Source organism: Aotus nancymaae, unplaced genomic scaffold, assembly GCF_030222135.1.
Source record: "Aotus nancymaae isolate 86718 unplaced genomic scaffold, 86718_ANA_hifiasm-v0.15.2.pri h1tg000064l_0, whole genome shotgun sequence".
NCBI lineage: Eukaryota > Metazoa > Chordata > Mammalia > Primates > Aotidae > Aotus > Aotus nancymaae.
This window is the reverse complement of record NW_026988478.1, coordinates 7,462,526-7,485,567: the sequence shown is the minus strand read 5'-3', so window position 1 is coordinate 7,485,567 and position 23,042 is coordinate 7,462,526.

The following is a 23,042-nucleotide window of genomic DNA, read 5'->3' as shown; positions in this document are numbered from 1 at the left end:
TTCCTGAGTCCAAGCAATTCTCCTGCCTCAGCCTCCCAAGTAGCTGGGATTACAAGCACTGGCTACCATGCTCAGTTAACTGTTCTATTTTTAGCAGAAATGGGGTTTCACCATGTTGGCCAGGCTGGTCTCAAACTCCTGACCTGAGGTGATCTGCCTACCTCCACCTCCCAAAGTGCTGGGATTATAGGCATGAGCCACTGTGCTCAGCTGAAAATAAGGGGAAAAAAAATTAATATCACAGTTATATCGCTTTGCAAAAGTTCAGAGATTTTATATGTAAATTGTACAGAATGCTGGCTATAATGTAATTATGATCAATAAATGGGAAGGTAGTAGGAGGGACAAGAAAGAGAGAGGGAGAGGATTACACCATCCAATTTTGTATTTGTATGATGCACTTTAAAAGTTTTTAAAACGTATTTGTAAATTTGCATTAATTATATCTGTCCCATAGAGACAAAACGAGACTAACTCTTTATATAAGACCCACAGGTTATTAGAGATCAAGGTGATTTGATACAATAGAGGCCAAAAGACAATGAAACAGTATATTGAAAGAACTAAATAAACAAATTAAAAAGTCAATTAAACTCCATAGTCAATAAACTTGAAGCTTTCAAAATTGAAGCTAATACTTCACTGTACATATCTGATAGGTACAATATGCACAAATTTGATAATACCAAAGAGAAAGACAAATCTACAATAACACTGGAAATTTCAAAAACAGACAGAATATAGAGATTTATTATCTGAACCACAATATTCATCACCTTGGCCTAAGTGACTTTCATCAAATACAGCATCCAACATATACATATCCAACAGAATACATATTCTTCTCAAGTGTACATGAAACATTCACCAAGTTATACAACATGCTAGGCCATCAAAATAAATGTTAATACATATTAAATGACTAAAACATTACTATAATTAGACTAAAACAAAATTCAAATAGAAATCAATAATAAAAAGTTATTAGAAATATCCCAAATATTTAGAAAAGTACTTCTTAAAAAAGCTCATGCTCAAAATAAAAATATGACAGTAAATTAGAAAGTATTTCAAACTGACTAATTAAAAAAATGCAGGTATCATATGATAGAGAATGAAGCTAAAACAGTGCTTAGAAGCTTAGAAGAAAAAATATAACTTTAAAAGCTGAAGTTTTCTCTGAATAAGAAAAGAGAACAAATTAATCTCAAAGTAAATATAAAATAATAATTAAAATAGCAAAAATCAAAAAAATAGAATGTATACTAGAAAGATTATTAGCAAAGCTAAAAATTAGTTCTTTTAAAGAATTGATAAAATTAAAAGGCTACTAACAAGATATAACATATTAAAAAAAGAGAAAAGACAAACTGCCAATACAGGTATTAAGGGTGCATGTAGTTGGATCATATTTATTAATAAATAGTATTATGAATAATTTATGCTGATAAATTTGACAGAGCATATAAAGTACAAAAGTCTTTAAAAATACAATTAATAAAAACTGATCAGATAAAATAACACGAAACCAAAATAGACATCTATCTGAAATCAAATTTTTGTGTAGAAAATTCTTAAACTGGTTGCACAATCTTACACTTTTTTTCAGAAAATATAAGATAAATAGTTTCCAGGTCATTTTATAAGTCTGGTATTAACCTAATAAGAGATTGAAAGGATACTATTCATGAACATTGGCACAGAAATTTCTAATCAAATATTAGCATGAGAGAAAATATCTGCTGGCTCCATTTGAATTTTATGTATTGAATCCAGTAATACATAAAAGACATAATAAATACATAATTAACAAGGGAGTTGTATCTCAAGAGTGCCAAGTTCGTTCAATTTCAACAATATCATTCAATCAATATAATTTACTGTTTTTCCATATATATTTTATTTACACATACCTTAGGCCAATTGTTGGTACAGAGATAGCCTATAAAAACTATAAGAATAAGAAGAAACAAACACAATAATCTAAAACAGAAAACCCTGGGGAAGAGGAAAAATCTGATTTCAGAAGTTATCACATTATTACATTCAAATGTTACATTTTCAAAAAATAAAGAAATCGAAGGCATACAAAGAAACAAGAAGGTACCACAATTTCAAACAATAATTATCAACCGAACTCTCCCTGATAAAGACCCAATGGCAGAACTGCTAGACAAAGACTTTAAGAAAACTATCTTAAACATGCTCAAAGAATTAAAAAAAGATGTGGAGTAAGCCCCAAAACAATAAAAATAATAAAAATATTCAACAATCATAAAAAATCCAAAGAGAAACAAATGAAAAATTATAGAGCTGAATAGTACAATATCTGATATAAGAAATTCACTTGGTGGATTCAAAGGTGTATTTGAGTGGACAGAGAAAATGATCAGCAAACAATAATAGGAAAATGTGAATTATTGAGTCTGAGGAGCAGAAAGAAAAAAAGTTTGAAGAAAAGTGAATAGTACCAGAGGGACTAATGGAAGACCATCAAGTGAACCAACATACATACTATGTGAATCCCCAAAGGAGAAGAGATAAAGAAAGAGGAAGAAATAATATCGAAAGGATTAAAACTTCAAAATTTGATGAAATACATAAATAAAAATATCCAAGAAGCTCAAGGAACTCCAAGTAAGATGAACTCAAATAGATCCATACCAAGACAAATTATAATCACATTTTTCAAAACCAAGGACAAAAAGAAAATGTTGGAATCAGCAAGAGAGAAGTAACTCATTACACACAAGTGATCTTCAATTGGATTATCTGCAAATTTGTAATTAGAGTGCAGTGAACTAATATATTCAAAGTGCTAAAAGAAAAAAAAAACTGTCAACCAAGAATCCTATACCCAACAAAATTGTTAATCAAAAGTGAGGGAGAAATTAAGATAGTCCAAGGTAAACAAAAGCTCAGAATGTTTATTACCAGTAGACCCTCCCTGCAAGAAATACTCAAAGGATTCCTCCAAGGACAAATTAAAGACACTAAATAGAAACGTGAGGCAAAATAAATATATTGTTAAAGTTAAAAACAAGAACAATTATAAAAGCAAATTAGACAACCTAAAACAAATGTGCAATTTCCAGGAAATACAAAACCTGATAAGACTAAGTCATTAAAAAAATAAAGTCTGGTCAGGTGCAGTGGCTCATACTTGTAATCTCAGCAATTTGGGAGGCCAAGGCAGGAGGATCCCTTGAGTCCAGGAGTTTGAAACCAACCTAGGAAACATAGTGATATCCTATCTTTGCAAAAAATTTAAAAAATTAGCCAGGCATGGGTGGCATGTACCTATTGTTCCAGCTCTGTGGGATGCTAAAGTGAGAGATTCACTTGAGCCTATACTCTGAGGTTGCTGTGAACTGTGATTGGGCCACTGAACTTCAGACTGGGTAACACAGTAAGATCCTGTCTCAAAGAAAAAAAAAATCAGTAAGACTCTAATAATAAGGATATTAAAACAGTAACCAAAAATCTCCTGACAAAAATATTTTAGAAAGTATGAATTAACCAATGAGGTAAAAGACTTGTACAACGAAAGCTAAAAAAGTTGCTGAAATAAATTTATATAAAATCTTCTAAAACTTAAATAGAATCTTAAGAAACCTCAAACAGCCAAAGCAATTTTATAAAAGAATAAAGCTAGAGGTCACACACTTCCTGATTGAATCTTACTATTATACAAAGCTATAGTAATTAAAGCAGTATGCTACTGGCATAAAGACAAAATTATAGACCAGTGAAATACTATAGAAAGTTATATATATATATATAGATATATATATGCCTTCATATATATAATCTAATAATTTTTGACAAGGTACCAAGACTATTCAATGGGTAAAGGACAGTCTTTTCAAGAAATAGTAGTGAGAAAACTGGATATTCACATGCAAAAGTATAAATTTGGACTATTACCTAACATCAAATACAAAAAATTAACTGAAAATGGATCAAAGACCTAAATGTAAAATCTAAAATTATAAAATTGTTAGCTTTAAACAAAAAATAAAATCTTCATGTCATTGGATTTGGCAGTTATTTCTTGGACATAACATCAAAGGCTCAAATGACAAAAGATAAAAACAGACAAATTAAACTTTACAAAACTTATGAAAATTTGCACATCAAAAGATACTATTTTCCCAGAGTAAAAAAGCAACCTATAGAGTGGGAGTAAATATTTGCATATTACGTATCTGATAATGGAACAATATCTAAAATGTATACAGAACTCTTAAAACTCAACAACAACAAAAAACAAACAACTCAATTCAAAACCAGGCAAAGGACCTGAATAGATGTTTATCTAAAGCAGGTGAACAAATAGCCAGTAAGCACATAAAAAGATGATAAACATCACTAAGCATTACAGAAATGCAAATAAAAACTATAGTGTGATACCACCTCATGCCCATTAGAATGACTATCACTAAAAACAATAGAGAACAAGTACTGGTCAGGATGTGGAAAAACTGCAACCCTTGTACACTGTTGGTAGTGATGTAAAATGGTACAACTACTGTGGAAAACATTATGGCATTTCCTCAAAAACTCAAAAATGTAATTATCACACCATCCAGCAATTCCATTTATTCATATATATCCCAAAATTGAAAGTGAGACGCCAGACAGATGCACATTTGTGTTCAGAGCAGCATTATTCATAACAGGTGAAACATGAAAGTAACCCAAGTGTACATATGCAGATAAATAAATAAGCAAAATGTGGCATATACATGCAATAAAATATTTTTCAGCCTTAATAAGGAAGGGAATTGTGACCTAAACTAAAACTTGGATGAGACTTGAAAACATTATGCTAAGTCACAAAAATACAAATACTATATGATTTCACTTATATAAGGTATTTAGACTAGTTCAAATAATTGAGATAGAAAGTAGAAAGTTACTTTTCAGGGCTTGGGTAGAGAGAGAAACAGAAAGTTATAATTTAATGGATATAAAGTTTGTTTTACAAGATTAAAGAGTTCTGGAGATAGATGGTGCTGACGGTTGTGCAGCATTATGAATATGTTTAATAACCAATGAATTGTATACTTTATATGATTAAGATGGTAAATTTTATATCATATGTATATTATCACAATAAAAAATGCAAAAGCAAGTAAAAACCAAACAAAAACCCCTTTCCTCAAGTAAACGGCAGTTCTCATTAGTACTCTGTACATTTGATCTGCCTTTGAATCACAATGGCATTCTAAAATTTTTATAATACTTTTTTGTTAATAGGTCATTTTATTCCAAATTTCTTTTCTTTGTGACTTATTGCTGTTGTAATATTTAATACCATTGTATGATTCATATGTTTGCTATCATACTTTTCTCAATGTAATATGATTTTATAACATGAAATATTTTTCTTTCATGTACAATATGTGATACCAACATTTCTCGCCCTGGTTTTCTTATCTTCCTATTATCTGATATATCTTCATCACAAAATGAAGCATTTTTTTAACATTAATAAGTTCATTCTAAAATGCCTTGTTATGTTATTAGAGAACTGTTCTCACCCAAATTTATTGTTATATTGCTATGGTAGGTATTTTTCTTACTTTATGATTTTTAAAAATATTTCTTACTGCCTTATTGTTTTTACCACTCATGCTATTTGATTTGATTTTTTCTTCCTAAATGTTTTTAAGAAAAACATAGCAATTTTTAAAGTTTAATGGTGAATAATTTATTTCCCTTCTTCAAAAATATTTATTTTAGGTTTACTAAATTATTAAAGTCAAGATTAAAACTTTTGCTAATATTTCGAGAGCAATGAGTTGATCTCTTGCCATAGACTGTTTTTCACAGTAGAAAGAAAAGCACGCATGGCCTTTTTCCTGTTTAAGCAAGTAGGTGAGATTGGTTGGGTAACAGCAAATGTAAGCCAAGGGAGGTAAAAAGGTCTTTTAGAGCCCAAGTAGTAACTATAAATCAAAAACTACAAAGAGTAGCTATACCCTTTGTGACTACAGGACAAAACTATCTCACTCAATTTGGGCCCAGAAAGGAGGATTTAAAAATGACAAATATCTATACTTGTATCTAATACACGTTTTCCTCACTTGTTATTTAGCATGACTTGACATCTCCTAAGATAAACATAATTAGAAACAATTTAATATTTGCTTATGAAACACATAGTCAAAACTGATACAACCAGTTATTTTCATTTAGCTTCAATCACAGTGTCATATTTGCCTCAAGGGGTAATTTAAAAAAATCCCTTGGGTAAGTTATCTGTAAAGTTATCATAAGTATTGTTTATTGAAAGCAGTGACTTTAATAGTTATTTAAGGCTTGATGATCAATGAAGTCCGTAAAGCCAAAGATAAACAGGTTAATTAGAAAAGAAAAATGTTTTTTTCTTGACCATTTTAAGAATAGTCTTGAAATTATTTATAAGGTCATAATTGAGTTGATAAAGTGCAAATTCATGTGGTTTTCTTATTCTTTAGAGTTGATGAGTTTGTAGTAGAAATGAGGAGTTACTTGCAATAATAGGATCAGAATACACAGTGATTGGAAGATACACTAAGTTTATTCGTCCAAATATCCACAAGGGGCTTATTCCATATGAGAATATCATCTACTTGCCCAAGGGTCAAAAGATAATGGGCATTTTTTTAAAAAGCCTTTCTTATAAACATGCTTTCCCCTGCTTGATCTCAATATTAAGAGTTCTTAATTTATTCTTAAAGGCTATGCTCATTAGATTTTTGTTTTAAAAGGACCACAGTAAACTTGTTGTTTTGGGTATCTCATTACCTGTTTATGTGATTTTAATTAGCCATGGACTCCAGACTAAATATTTATTAGTTTTCTAACCTTTTGTTGGATTGCTACCATTAAACATCCTCTGACTGTTGTATTGATGTAAAGATAATATAGGCTGATTGAATGGTTTTCCAGGACATTCATTTTAGGATGTGAAGGTTAATGTCCAGTTGCTGTTCAGATAAAATTTCTCTCTATAATTAAAATCAGCATATTCCCCTACATAAATCAGGAAATGATTGTTTTAATAAAATTAAATTTGAATTTGAGAATTTTTTCCTCAGTGATAACAATTAGCAACAAGCAAAATGAATATTTAAATAAAATACCCGAGCAAATCTAAATAATATATGTCAGGCTATTAGCTAGATTGTTCACTGTGGCAAATATTCAGAAAAATTAAAGAAAAGTAGACACTAAGGAATAAATGGAAGACCAATCTTGAGTATTTTTTAATCTAATAGGTATTACTTTTCGGCTTGAGCTTCCAAGTTAGTAAAGTGGGACTTAAACCACTCTAAATTATATACTAATCAATGAAAAGATTTGTTATATATTTTTCCTTTTAATTCATTCATGCTCTGCCATAAATGCAGTATCATAGAGACTGATTTAAAGCATTTTATAAAATGACTCCATGCATGGCATTTATGTGAATTCAAAATGAGAGAAAGTCGTTTCAAAGTCTGTTACTCATTTAACTCTATATTTTAGAACCTATTTTCACAGATGTTTGAAGAAATAGCACATGTGCTGGATTTAATTGTAGATGCCTTATTTGGAGAACCAGAAATGCACAATTGCCCTTCATGGGTTTCTAGGGAAATTCTTGTCCAAACAGGTGAAGCTCAGCCAGATTGCCTGCCTGTTCTCTTCATAAATGAAGCTCTATGTGGTATATCTGCTATTAAGTGACCTTGCCTTAATCCTCCTGCTAGACCCTCAGAATATTTGACTTTCTGAGTTTTAATATTCACACAATCTGTTTGGATTGCAACTTGTGTTTCTGATTAGCTAAAATTGTGCAATTTAATCTTCATGTTATATTTTCTGAATAAAAATTAACATGTAAATAATTTAAGTTGACATTTTCATAATTATTAGATATGCTACTTCATAAATAATCATTTTAAGACAATGGATTAGGTGTTCATTTATGGATTTTAGAACAATGTTCATGAATGAAGGATTCTCATCTCCAGAGGATTTTATAAATTAATGTACATGAAAGCATTTCATCTACTATATGCTATAATGTTATTACAATGATTTGAGGATTTTAAGCACTCTCTGTATTTTATAAAATGTATTTTCTGCATCATTTCTTTTAAGAATCAAAAAAGGCAACAAACCCATACACTAACTAGAAATGAAGAAGGAAAAAAACCTATTTAAAATACCATTATATGTTATTTTTAAATTGTTGTCCTCATTCCATGCTCAACTGAAACAGCTCTTACTAAAGTCAACAGTGATGTCATTTTTACTAAAAACAACAGTCCTCATTTTACTTGAATTTTCAGCACCATCTAACATTATTGGCCAATTTTTAGAATACTCTCTTTTCTTGGTTGTATTATGCAATACTCCCTGATTTTGCTTCTACACCCCTTCTCTGTCACTCCTTTTACATTGTAAGCACTTTGTTTACATGGAAAAACATTATATTTTTTAAGTTTTGACTCTAAATCTTCTTCACCTCTTGTCATTCTTTCTTCTTCCACCATCTCATTTATAAACACTAAATTACCTCATATACAAAAAATTTACAACTGTATATCCAAGTCCAGATTTCTACTGAGTTTCAGACTTCTCTATCTAATTAACATCTTGACATCTACTTGATGTCTCAAAGGTAACTCAAAGTCAACATGTCCAAAAGTACACTTATATCTTCATTCAAAACACTGGTTTTCTGCCAATGTTTTCTCTCAGTGAAAGGCACTGCCATCAAACCAGTCATTCTATCAGAAACCTGGGAGTCAAGCTTGATCCTTCTAATTCACCTCTACATTGAATCTTTTACCATGTCCTGTCCATTTTATTCAATATAGATATAGATGGATGTAGACACAAATAAGTAGATATCTAAAATCTGTAGAGTTGACAGAGATCCTTTCAATAGAAACTAAGCAACATTCTGGACCTAACTTTGTCAAGAACAATTACATCAACATACAGGATTCAGTAGAATTCAGCTTAAATGCCAAGCTACTGAATGGGCTGTTTATTACAAAAGGTCCTCCCAACTCTAAAATTCTCAAATAGATGACTAATTTTAGACCACAGCTCTTTAATTTGTAAAGAAAAATATTTTTAGAAATTCAAAACCTTTCTTTTATCAAGTCATGACTAGCTAGATTGCAGTTGTTCAACCAACTTCAAAATCTCTGTGATTTGAAATGGTAAGGCTGATTTTTAATCTCTGCTTTGTGTCTGTCTTGGACGGCTGAGAATTCTGTTTCGTATTGTTCATTACAAAACATTGTTCATATCCTAGAGTGAAATGGATATAGCAACCATGACTGGGTGTATTGTCAGAGAGACAGGTAACTCTAGATCAATAATCGAAAGAATATTCTGTCTCAGTTGTCAAATACTATGGCCCAGAAGTCAAACACATCACTCCTGTTCAGAACTCACTGGCCAGCCACATTTGGTCATGTGTCCATCCCTCTCATAAGAGGGCCAGGAAGTACAATCCTATCATGTGCCTAGTAGGCAAAAAATGGGAACATTTGGTGAGCCATATGAATGACTTCCACATTACCCAAATGAATTGTTATATTAAAACATGATTTACTAAGCAAAAGCTGAAATTTGAAATTGAGTGGCTAATCCTATTGTTACCCAAATCAGTTTGAGACCTGTAATATTGTATAAAGAATTCAATATTTTCCCACAATTTCAATTAAATTATAATTTTAACACTACTTCTATTTTCTTAGCTCTTCAAATAATAAACGTTCAACCAATTACACTCCATTCCTTAGTGAAACTTTATGAAAAGCAGAGATTATCCAAAAGTGACACGTCTTTCTTGGCTTCTGATCTTTAATTGTCTCCTTTAGAACAAAAAAAGTCCTACTTCCTTGGAAACAAGGAAATTTCCTTAATCCTCACCAGTCTCTGATAGCATATTCTCACTATGTAGTGGTAGAAAGAAATGTGACAAACTTTGAAGTGCTATTGGAGTTCTCTGGTGCAAACTATGCTAACTATTTTGCTTTACATTCACTCTTGGTTGTTTTGTTGTTGTTGTTGTTAATTTCAATTGCTCTTTTTAGGGAGTAGCTACAAGTAAAATAACTGTATTTCCTCAAAAAAAAAAAAAACACATGGTTTTCTTAGAAATCCAACAAGCCTGATAAAAGAAATGATGCAAAAAATTTCAAAACTAGTACTGCTGTCATGAAATTTCTCATCCCCTTCTCAGGCTAACAAGGAGCAACTAAGTCAAATATATCCTGCTTCTGGCAAAATCTTTATGTGAGACTATGGATGCAGTCATCTGGAACTTGGTTTCCAAACTGCCTGAGAAAAATATTTCCTTTCCATTCAACATCAAGGACCCTTCTTTCCAGCCATGTGAGTCTCCTGACAAGAAGATTTTTAATGTTGTCTTTAAATGGAACATCAAGTGACTGCAATTCCATTACTGGAGTATAATATGCCTGGTTGGCCAAGGCTACAGGAATTTTATTTAAATTCTTCAGTAGGGTAAAAGAGGCACTCAGACAGCTTTTTTCACAGTTATGGCTAAGTCATATAATATGATTTGGCAAGTGTAGATGAAATCCCATTAGAATATTTCTAGCTAGTAAGTCCTGTAAGTCCTGTATATCAATCTGTTAAAGTCACTTATACATTAGCATTCTCTTTAATGAAAAGAACAAATTAGAATTCAAACTGCAAAATAATAGGTGCTCAACTTTGTGAACTCCATGATCACATTTAGCTTTATAAAAAGCACTAATCCGATTTTCAAGCCCTGCAAACCATCACTGTGGTTATCAGAAATTTTATTATATGAACACGGATTTATTTTCTTTTTAAGTTGCATGTCCCAAAGATGTGTCGTATATATAGCTCTTAAGTTTTGACTGATCATCCTAACAGAAAAGGTAAAATTGCATCCAGGGAGTATTCTAAAACAATAAATTTCGCAGAATTCATTGCCCAGAAGCAATGAATTAACAGTTGAGATGTAAACATGCTGTCCATTAACAGCGATTGATCACTAGCTGATATATGCAGAATATATGTATAGTATAAGTGTTCTTGCTCTCTCCTTTTGTTTCATTTTTTTTTAATTGCAATTCAGTTGACAAAGTAATTTGGCTCCAAAGTAGTGATAGTGGGAGGAGGAAAACATCAAGAAACGCTTCTTGATTGAGTGCTGGTAACTACTAATCCATCAATTATTTGCTATTTGCTTTTTATAGAAAATTGCAATTGTTATTTTGTTTTGTAGATTACCAAAACGATTTCACCTCTTACTCTAATAAAATGTTAAAATGTAGAAGAGAGAAAAATAATATATTTGATTTCCAATGTCTGTAGTTGGGTTTACAAATATCACTACTCTGTATAAACTCTGTTTACTGACTCAGATTCTGGAGCAGCCTTGTTATAATTCACTGTTATTATCTGTCTAATCAGAGGATAAAGGCAGAGTGATTTCTGCCTTTAGGCAAAATTTTACTTGGACTTACCATTTCTGTTTTCATTTGCAGCAATTCAGTATTCTGCTCTAGTTTCCGATTTCTTAAAGATTGACAATTTCAAGCCAAAACTCATCTTTCTTGGGTGTCCATCAGTACTGTGTAAACTTATTGTGCCATATAAATAGCACTCAGGAGCCTTCCGTAAGAAACTCTACTCTGCAGCATATTCTATCCACCTCCCTAAACCCTGATAGCTGTCACAGCTGCCGACACACAGCCAGCCATTGAATGAGCCTCTCAGGTGCTGTGTGTGGTATCAGAACAGATGATTATTGACATTTTTTTCTTATGAAAATATTACTAGCAATGCAATCTGAAAATATTTACAAAATTATATTGCAGAATTGGATATAATTTTGATAGCTCATCAAGTCTTCAGGTAGTACTGTACCATTGGAGGACCTTTTTGTGTTTCCTTACATTTTAAAGATTCCTTAAAATCCAGCCATTAATGCTAAAGTTCTCTACAAATATATCTCTTGCATATATTAACAAGATAGAGATAATAGAACTTAAAGCACTGATTTAAAAAGTAACTTGTGAATATTGTACAAGAAATATCCACAAGAAAACCAGAGGAAAGGGAAGACTGAAATGATAAAAGAGATGAAAAATAGATATATTCACAAGCAAAGAAATATTAAGTATTAGAGGCTTACATATTGACTCCCTCTAAACAATTAAGTGGTGATTTCAACCATGCCCATAAAAATGTTACCTAATTGTGAACAACTGTTTTTCATTTGCACTGGAAGGGATCTTTTAACAAAAGCAGGTTTATTACCTGAGTTATCTCAATAATTGCATAAACACTGTGATTTGTCTGTTGAACACAAGCCAAAAGGAAGAAATAAACCTAAAATGATGGCTAGGCATTAAGGATATCACCGTTCCTATAAACACTGAGGCTCAGTGCCTGCTGCTAACAAAGGAATAAAAGGACTAACAGACTTTATTAAAAGGATCCACTCCACGCTTTGGAGATGTTCAAGTATAATGTTATCCAAGAGCAGGAAGTTGAGCAAGAATAGCATTGTATTTGCTTCTGATTTCATTCTTTCATTTATTCGTTGAATTAATTCATGAAATGTGTTCTTGTTCTGTACTTCCTATGCCAGGCCCTGTTGAGGCCCTAGTGAGACACAGAGAAAAGATACAGATCTTATTTTCAAAGTGTTCCTAGGGATTTCATTGAGCTGAAATGCAAAAAGATGAAGGGATTCATTCAGAACAACTGAACATCTTGAGCAAAGGTAAGGCTGGGTGCAGAATTCAACACAGTCACAAGAAAAGAATTAGCACAACAAGAAGAGCATATGGGCCAGTGAGTACCAGGGATTCTTGGTTGGGATTCAACTCCATACTCTAATTGCAAGTAACAGACTAGACATAATTTAGGAGTTGAAAGAGTGAAGAGAGTAGCTTTCTCAAAAATTCCTCCTCTCAAATAGAGTATCCTTTCATAAATGAAAAGATATTTGAAGACAGTCATTTGAAAAAAAAATTGATTTTTTTGTTGTTGATGTTTTTCAGAAGCCACAATCCTCATAAATTTAAAGCTACACTATTTTGTGGAGAATGTTCTAGAAAGCTTTCATTTGCAAGTTAGCATTTTCACTATATTACTAGAAATCAAATTACAGTACATTTCAACACATTATTTTTATTTTTAAAAATAAATGATAAGTTCTGATTTTCAGGGTAAGTATTAACGTGGGCAGGAGAGAGAGAATAGCAGTATGGTTTATTTCAGTGAAAATTTTCAGCTGATACTTCATTGCCAACATATATAGTCTTAAATTTTTTTTTTTTTTTTTTTTGAGATGGAGTTTTGCTCTTGTTACCCAGGCTGGAGTGCAATGGCGCAATCTCGGCTCACTGCAACCTCCGCCTCCTGAGTTCAGGCAATTCTCCTGCCTCAGCCTCCTGAGTAGCTGGGATTACAGGCACGCGCCACCACGCCCAGCTAATTTTTTGTATTTTTAGTAGAGACGGGGTTTTGCCATGTTGACCAGGATGGTCTCGATCTCTTGACCTCGTGATCCACCTGCCTTGGCCTCCCAAAGTGCTGAGATTACGGGTGTGAGCCACCGTACCCGGCCCTATAGTCTTAAATTTTAATACTATGAATCATGAGTGTATATCTGAATGCCCTTTTCTATTCAACAAACATTTACAATGCGCCAGTATTTGTCTGGATGCTGAGGAAGGAAGAAAACAGAAAAAAAGTTCTGCTTTCATGAAGCTCGCATTCTAAATGGGACAGGGTACATACAATTTCAATGTATAAGTAATGCACAATGCATACATATCTGATTTTGATTATCAGAGAGATTGAGTAACTTCTAGAGAATTAAAGCAGTTTCATGAATTCCTTAGTGTGAAGCAAGAAATCTCATTGCTAAACACATTCATCCTGTCTTAGACTTTCTTGAATTCATTATGTTTACACAATTTAGGGGAAAATGCTATGAGCTGTTGAATGCCCCCTATGGCTCAAATATAGCAATATCACTCAACACCTACGATGCTAGCAAGTAAAAGCAGCTTGTTGCCCCCAATTTTAAAACATTAAAATGTTGGAAAAAAATGAAAAATTGAAAAGGTGAATATTGCACTAAAATAAGACAATAAGTTGAAAAATAAATGAAAACAATTATACAATTGAATTTAACAGTTGAAAGGAATTTTAAAGAACATGTAGTCCAAACTTTCCCTTTTATATATTAAAAATCAAATACACAAGCAAACAACAATAACAATGATAAAAATAACTAATCAAAGTCCACAAGGCTTTACGTCAAGTGGACATTAATATAAGACTAAAAATTAGGGATCATGATTGCTATAAATCAGTGATTCTTATAGTATGATTCAGGATGCTATGGGATTCTGAGATCAATTCATGGAATCCACAAAGTCAAATCTATTCTTTTAATATTAATGGAACTTACTGTCTTTTTTACTTTATATTCTCATGATGAATCATCAAGTTCTCCAAAGGCTATGTGATGCGTGATACTACAGCAGATGGAGTACGGAGGCAGATATGAGTACTAGCTATCTTCTAGTAGATGATACTTGTAAAGGTATAACAGGTAATGAATTCATAATTGGTATTTTAATAAATTCATAAATATATATGTTAACAATTTATTTGCTATAACTTCTACTTTTAATAGATATAACCCTTATAAAAATAGCTCTTTGAGTCATTCATAACTTTTAAGGATACAAAGGGAATCTGAGACCTGACCCTACGTAGCAGTTAATTCATCTTGTTAACATCTCAATGCTGAATTTGTATAGTGTATAGATTTTTAATGGTTATTAAAATCATCAAAAACAATAGTGTTTACAATTTATTGGGCAACCAATACATGCCAGTCTACATATAGAATTTAGCAACGATTGTACAGGCCAACTATTTTATCTACATTTTACAGAGGAGAAAACTGAGAAAAAGCAAGTTTACACTGCCAGTGGTCAAACACCTAGTGAGTGATGCAGCCCATATTCAGGCCTACTTCTAAGAAACTACCACTTGTTTTTTCAATAGTTCCAGGCTAGTTAGAACCTAGTTAAGCAGTGTCTAAGCCCCATCTATTCTCCTACCACCAATCTTCTCTGCCTCAGAGTCATAAATTACACACACAACAAAAATTAATTTAAAAAATAGTAAAAGAGACTGGATGCGGCTGCTCACACCTCTAATCCCAGTGCTTTGGGAGCCGAGGAGGGCAGATCAGGAGATCAGGAGTTCGAGACCAGCCTGGCCAACATGGTGAAAGCCTGTCTCTAGTAAAAATACAAAAATTAGCCTGGCGTGGTGGTGAGTGCTGCTAATCCCAGCTACTTAACAGGCTGAGGTAGGAGAATTGCTTGAACCCAGGAGGCAAAGGGTTGCAGTGAGCCGAGATCAGGCCACTGCACTCCAGCCTAGGTGATAGAGCAAGAATCCATCTCAAAAAAAATTTAAAAAATAAAAATAAACATAAAAGATTCAATGTGTAGAGACATAAAAGGTCATGGAATTCAAATTAGCAAGTTGTAAGCCAAATATAATATATATATGGAGAGAGAGAGTGCATAGAAAACTGCATGAGAATAAAATATATAAATATAAGTGGATAAGCACAATGCAATCAAGCAGAAATGAAGTATAGAAAATAAAATGATGAACTCTTATTAAACAAACAACCTCATCAAAAAGTGAGCAAAGGATATGAACAGATACTTCTTAAAAGAAAACATGCATATGGCCAACAAGCATAAGGGAAAAAAAGCTCAATGTCGCTTATCTTTAGAGAACAGAAATCAAAACCACAAGGAGATACCATTTCATACCAGTCAGAATGGCTATTATTAAAAAGTCAAAAAACAACAGATACTGGCAAGGTTGCTGAGACAAAGGAATGCTTATACACTGTTGGTGGGAGTGTAAATTAGTTTAACAATTGTGGAAAAGAGTGTGGTGATTCCTTAAAAACCTAAAAACAGACATGCAATTAGACCCAACAATCCAGCCTAGGCAACAGAGTAAGACTCCGTCTCAAAAAAAATAAAATAATGAAATTAAAACAAAAATAATAAAATCAAAGCAAAGACAAAAACTCTCAAATGTGTTTCTTGAAAACAAAGAAAGCAAAAGAAAAGCTCAAGTCCATTTAAATGAAAAAGGCAATACGTTAAAGTTGAGGGAGAATAGAATGGCAAACCAAAAAATGTTATGTTCCAAGAGATATATGTAAAATTTAAAAAGAAGGAAGAGGAAGTGGCAACAGAAAAATGTGTAGGTGGATATTAGAAAGAATCATAATGAATAAGAAATGAAATGAAATAAGTATAGTTGGTATTATCTTAGACATAATTAAAGAGAGACAAATACAGAACATGTGTATAGAATGTTTTAAATAAGTAAATTAAATATTAGAATTGGACCAAAAACTAGGCAAAAAGTATAATAATAAGGGTTTTACTTATGTATATGAGGTTACAATGATTTTTGTGAGCAATACATCTGCTGAAGGAATTACTTTCTGGCCATACTGAGTTGTTAATACAGTTAAACAGATGTATTTTCTGGACTATTTTTCTCAAATTGGCTTATAATGAATTGTTCAAATTTGCTTTCTCTACATATTATAAAAAAGGATAGAAATCTTGAATGTGTCTCTGTTTTATATGCCTTTATATTCTCTACAATAGATTTTTCCTCTTTTGCTGCCATAATTGATTAGGGAGTAGACAAAAGAAAATGGTTTAAACATAAAATATATACTTTTCTAGTGAGAATAGTTAACAAAGACATGTGGATGATAACTGTGAACTCCATGCACTCCAGAAAGCTGCACAGACAAACTATAAGCATTTCTATCCTAAAAGTAGGGTGCCCAGGAGGCCACTGTTTTCCAGCTGAGGATCAACCATTACTGTGAGAGCCAAAGGGCAGGGATAGCGACCCAGTCACAGTAAGTACTGGTAACATTTCCTCTCTGGAGAATGTGTTAGGATCAGTTTCAGATCTGTGATTTTTCTTTCTTTCTTTGATCTACTATTGAATAGTTATGGAGGGATAAAGATGGAAAACTATCTTCAAATGCCACTGAGTACAGTCAAAATTATTTTTGTGTCTCAGTTAAAATTCATGAAATGAAACAAATGAACTGGAGCACAAAAGGTACTTATTATAAAGTTGACTTTGAATTTCTGCATCTCACAAATCAATACCTTTGCTCAGTCAACTTCCACAATTTGAATGTATTTTTAGGAATATTAATATTTGCTATTAAAACATGCTTTCTCCAAGTACCATGATAAGTGGCTTTCCAAAACTATTATGGATATTTTATTACCATCATTTCATTTTAAAATCAAATAATTCTCACAGAAATTGAGTAACTTGTCCAAGTCTATTCAACTAGTACATTTCATAGCTAGGAATAAATCTGGGTATTAATGACTATGCCTGTGTTTTTTAACCTCCTGAATAAAACTATCTGGGAGTGGGGCTCGTATTTCTAAAAATATTCTGGTATACAACTAGGACAAGTAATCATTACCTTATACCCACAATGTATGCAAATAGATCTGCAACAGCCTTGGAGATATAAATCATTATCTAAATGAATATGTCTAAAAACCAAAATTGAAATAAAACAAAAATCCACCTCATTATCTGGACCCTGAACTCAAATCAACCTGTCTCTAAACACTATAAATGAATCTGGTTACAAAATTCATTTGGTTCATACGTAGTCCTCAAGTATGAATGTAGAGGGGACTCTGGGAACAGTTAGATAGTAGGCTCTTCTCTCTCCTTCCACTCATTCATTTACATGCCTTGTGTCTCCAACTTAGGGCCAATAAAAGAGGAAAAAAATGTGTTTGAAACCAGAACATGCTATAAAATAAAAAGTAAATAAAAACAAAGAGGAAATACAAGTTATGAGTGGAGGAAATAATCATGGTAGGTGCAGAGTTAATCATACAGGGATTTTAGCCTTCACCCACAGACCCCTTCTTTTCATTTTGTCCACATGTATGGTATATGTGTTTTTCTGTAAACATTTTAAAGCATATCTTCAAATTTTGGCAGTAATTCAGAACTGAGCAACTTTATGGCATGTGAGGAATTATGTCTTATTGAAAAAGAGTCAGAAAAAATGATACAAATAAAATTATAGTAACTTGAAAAATAGGGAAAATAAGGTTGGGCTAGAAAACCAGGAACACATGAGAGTATATCATGAAAAAAGAATTTAAATTATCAATGAAAAATATGGAATTATGAGCTAGAAGAAAATGTCATTTTCCCATTACTGAAAAGTGATGATTGAGCACTTTTACTCAGCAGATTTAATAATTTATACTAAGATGAATCAAGTAATAACAAAAGTAACAACCACTTATAGAGTGAGGCACTATGTTAAGCATTTACATTCAATTTTTATAATAATTTTGTAAATAGATATTACCCACACTTTATTGAGGAAGATTAAGACTCAGAGAAATTATGTGTTTGAAATTACCTATTAAAAGTAGCAGCAGAGCCAAGATTGGAACAAAGTTCTCTAGAATCTTATAAAATAAATGAAGACCTTATAAATAACACCCATAGAGTTATTAGAAGGAAGGGAGTGTGTAAACTAGACAGGAATATTCCATTCAATATTCAATAATATATGCAGAGTAACTGCTTTATCACACTCTCTCAGTAAATATGTTCCCTTTTAGGTCATTATTATTGATCTAGAATAGGCTGCTAGACACATGAATAAATCAGAAAGCACTGTAATTTAATCTTTTTAAGTAAACTGAAATAATTTTTTAAAATTATTTGAATAGCAACATAAGGTAGAGTAAAAGAATTCAGAAGTGAAATTATAGAACTGGAAAAGATTTAGAAAAATTATTCAGAATTGAAGACTAAACTAGGAGAAACACAAGAGCATGTAAGCATAATGGATTATGACTGAGAAAGGACAAAGGTGAAGAGAAGAAAATATTTTAAAATAAAATAAGAAATGCTATATGAACATATGAGAAGCAGTAACAGATGTAGGAGACAGATAAAAATGATTCAAGATACATGTTATGATTCCCTGAAAGAAAAATCTAAATCAGAAAACAAAAAATAACAAAAGTTATAATCCAAGAAAATTCCTAAAATTAAAAAAAGCCTTAAAACTACAAATAAAAGAGTACAACACAAATAAAGACAAATAGACCCAGAATAACCAATAACGAGGCTTGTTCTAATAAAATTAAAACCAAAAAATCCATCAGACATCTAAGCAGAAACATAAAAACACTTACTAGAGAAAGAAGATTAGAGTATGATGATGATACTTTTCCAATAACAGTATTTTATAGCAAAAAGTAAGGGATACCTAAGAGAAGATAAGGGATAACAGAATACCTAAGAAAATGAACTATGAACCCAGGATTTGATCCAAGCAAACTGAACTTCAACTATAAAGTATTTAGATAAACTTTATGATAATCAAATACTTGGAAAACACTGTTTCTGTTATCACTTTATAAATAATTTACTAGACAATAGATTTTAAACAAGCAAAATAAATGGAAAAACCACAAGAGGACTGGTGGTGAGCATTTAACATGTAGGATTAGGAAAAAGCATGATTATAAGACCTGGATTATAGCATGAAGCAGCTGTATGCTCTGACAATGTAGATATGGTAAGCTATCAAAAACGAGGAAGAACAAAAATATGTAATTGTATAATTACAAAGTTTAGTATAATTGTGAAACAACATTAAGGAAAGAGAAATCCCTAAAAGTTAAAAATAAAATGAATCAAATAAATGAAATGTGTATCCTATTGGCAGTATACTCATTTCAAGAGAAATTATTTCAAATGACACTAAAAAACAGTAATTGGAGTATACTTTCCTAATGGGATATGACCTAAGAGCACAAAGAACTGAAAAAAAAAAAAAAAAAACAACCATGTAAAATGTTTTCAGTAATTATATCATTGTTCTTGTGTCAACATTGTGATTTTGAGATTATTAATGTATAACGTGGCGTGAAACAAATGAAGAATCAAGTGATATTCCACTTCTACCATTGCTGATATTCTCAATGTGGAAAAAAATATAGAGAGATGTAAGACTGAAGAAGTTAAATAAATTCACTCATCTTTAATTTTAATTTATTGGATAAGTAGAAAGTAATTGATGAAGTATTCTATCTTCAAATAATAAAAACAAAGCAAAAATGTAAGCAAACAAGTATATATATGTATCTACACAAACATACTATGTAAATTATACATATGACTGTATGTTTATGTGTGTATATATACATACACACATATACATATATGTACATATATATATACATATAACAGAAAGTCCCCAACTTACAAGTGTTCCACATAACAAATTTTCAAACTTTCTGATGATGTGGAAGCAGTATGCATTCAGTAGAAATCATACTTTCAGTACCCATACAACCATTTATTTTTCACTTTTAATATAGTATTCAATAAATTACATGAGATATTCAACATTTTACTATAACATATGCTTTGACTTAGATGATTTTGCTCAACCATAGGCTAATATAGGTCTTGTAAGCACATTTAAAGTAGGCTAGGCAATGTTATAATGTTTGGAAGACTGGATGCATTAAATGCATTTTTGACTTATGATATTTTCAACTTATGATGGTTTATCAGGTTGTAACCCCATCATGAGTTGAGAAGAATTGGTATTGCTATTATTTGCTTGGTTTCATCTTTATTCTGTTTTGTTTTGTTTTTATAACGTTTTAGTTCCATCTGCTGAAAAGTCTAGAACTAATAACCAGCTCAGAAGCAATGAGCACTGCAAGTGCCCAGATGGCAGTTTTGGAATACCATTTTCCACTAAAAAAAAAAAATGGGATGGTTCAGTGAAATAATTTATTTTAGATCTAGAGCAGGAAATGTACACCATGAGACTATAACATAGCCATGAAGCTCCCTAAAAGAGCTCTGTGAATAAGCCTAAGTTTTAAGTTTCCATACTTCTGTTTGCATCTAAAGATGAAACAATATTGGAATATTAATGAAGGTAAACCTGTCAGGGATGGACTTCATCACATATGTTCAAATGTATACAATCATATATATCCATTTGAGAGCATTCTAGAAAACTAAATTTTTATTTTGAAAACTGACACGTCAAAGAAAAGAATCTGGCATGTATCCAGTCTTTCCTTTAAAGAATGTACAACTAGGTAACTAAATGATAAATGAGAAATGCTTCTTTTTCAGAAATACTGCAGCCAATAAATCAAAAAGTTATAATGAAAGAAGATAATCACCACTTTGTAAAATATTCTAGATCCACCTAACAATTCATAGATGAAAACAGAGGACAGAAGATCCTGTTAAATTGCAACACAGGGATGTAATTGGCAAAATCCACACTGTGGAAAATTCTACAGGAAAAAATGTGATCTAGAATATTTTGGTAAGATTATTTCATAGGTGAAGTCGTGCTATTCAGTAAACCCATCATATCGGATGTGTGAAGTTAACAGCCATTGATGATCTATATCTAGATCCATTAATTAATTATGGGTTGCAAAGTGGTGATTATCTTCTTTCATTATAACTTTTTGATTTATTGGCTGCAATATTTCTGAAAGAGAAGCATTTCTCATTTATCATTTAGTAACTTAGTTGTACATTCTTTTTTTTTTTTTTTTTTGAGACGGAGTTTCACTCTTATTACCCAGGCTGGAGTGCAATGGCGCGATCTCGGCTCACCGTAACCTCCGCCTCCCGGGTTCAGGCAATTCTCCTGCCTCAGCCTCCTGAGTAGCTGGGATTACAGGCACGCACCACCGTGCCCAGCTAATTTTTCGCATTTTTAGTAGAGACGGGGTTTCGCCATGTTGACCAGGATGGTCTCGATCTCTTGACCTCGTGATCCGCCCGCCTCGGCCTCCCAAAGTGCTGGGATTACAGGCGTGGGCCACGGCGCCCGGCCCTTAGTTGTACATTCTTAAAGGGAAGACTGGATACATGCCAGATTCTTTTCTTTGACATGTCCATTTTCAAAATAAAAATTTAGTTTTCTAGAATATATAAATCATCAAAGACAAAAAAAAAAAAAAAAGAAAAAAGAAAGAAAAAAGACCTTGGAACCTATAGATTAGAAGCTAAATAAGAGAAGACTTCTGATTTTCAGGAGTTCAAGACTAGCCTGGCCAACAAAGTGAAATTCTGTCTCTACTAAAAACACAAAAATTAGCTGGGCTTGGTGATACATGCCTGTAATCCCAACTACTCCAGAGGCTGAGGCATGAGAATCAGTTGAACCTGGGAGGTATAGAGTTTTTGCTGAACCTAGATCAGGCCTCTGAACTTCACCTGGGTGACAGAGTGAGACTCTGACTCAAAAAAGCGAAAAAAGAAAACAAAAGAAAAGAAAACGAATGAGCAATATAAACAAGGAGAATTTCTAAGAATAAGGCAAAGAATTGTTAAAGGTGGGGGAAACACAAATAATACCTTCAATGGGCTTATAAATAGACTAAACAAGACTGTAAAAATGATCATCAGTGAATTTTAAAACAGATTGACAGGAATTTCACAAACTGAAATGTAAACAAAAGGAAAAAAAAGAATGAACAAGAAGAACAGAATATCCAAGAACTACGGAACAACTTTTAATAGATGTAACATACATATAATCGGAATACCAGAAGAAGAAGAAAGAAAATACAGAGTAGAAAAAAATATTTGAAGTAATAATAGCAATGTTGACTGTTCCTGGATAGGAGCCTACAACAAAAAAAGTTTATATAAAAATCTGAATAAAGTGTAGTCTTTAGCTAATAATATTACTATTGTATTTATACAGGCTTATTTATTGTGACACATGTACCATAGGAACATAAGGTGTTAATCCCTGGGGAAACTGGGTCCAGGAAATATGGAAACATTCAGTATTATTATAGCAGTTTTTCTATAAATCTAAAACTATTCTA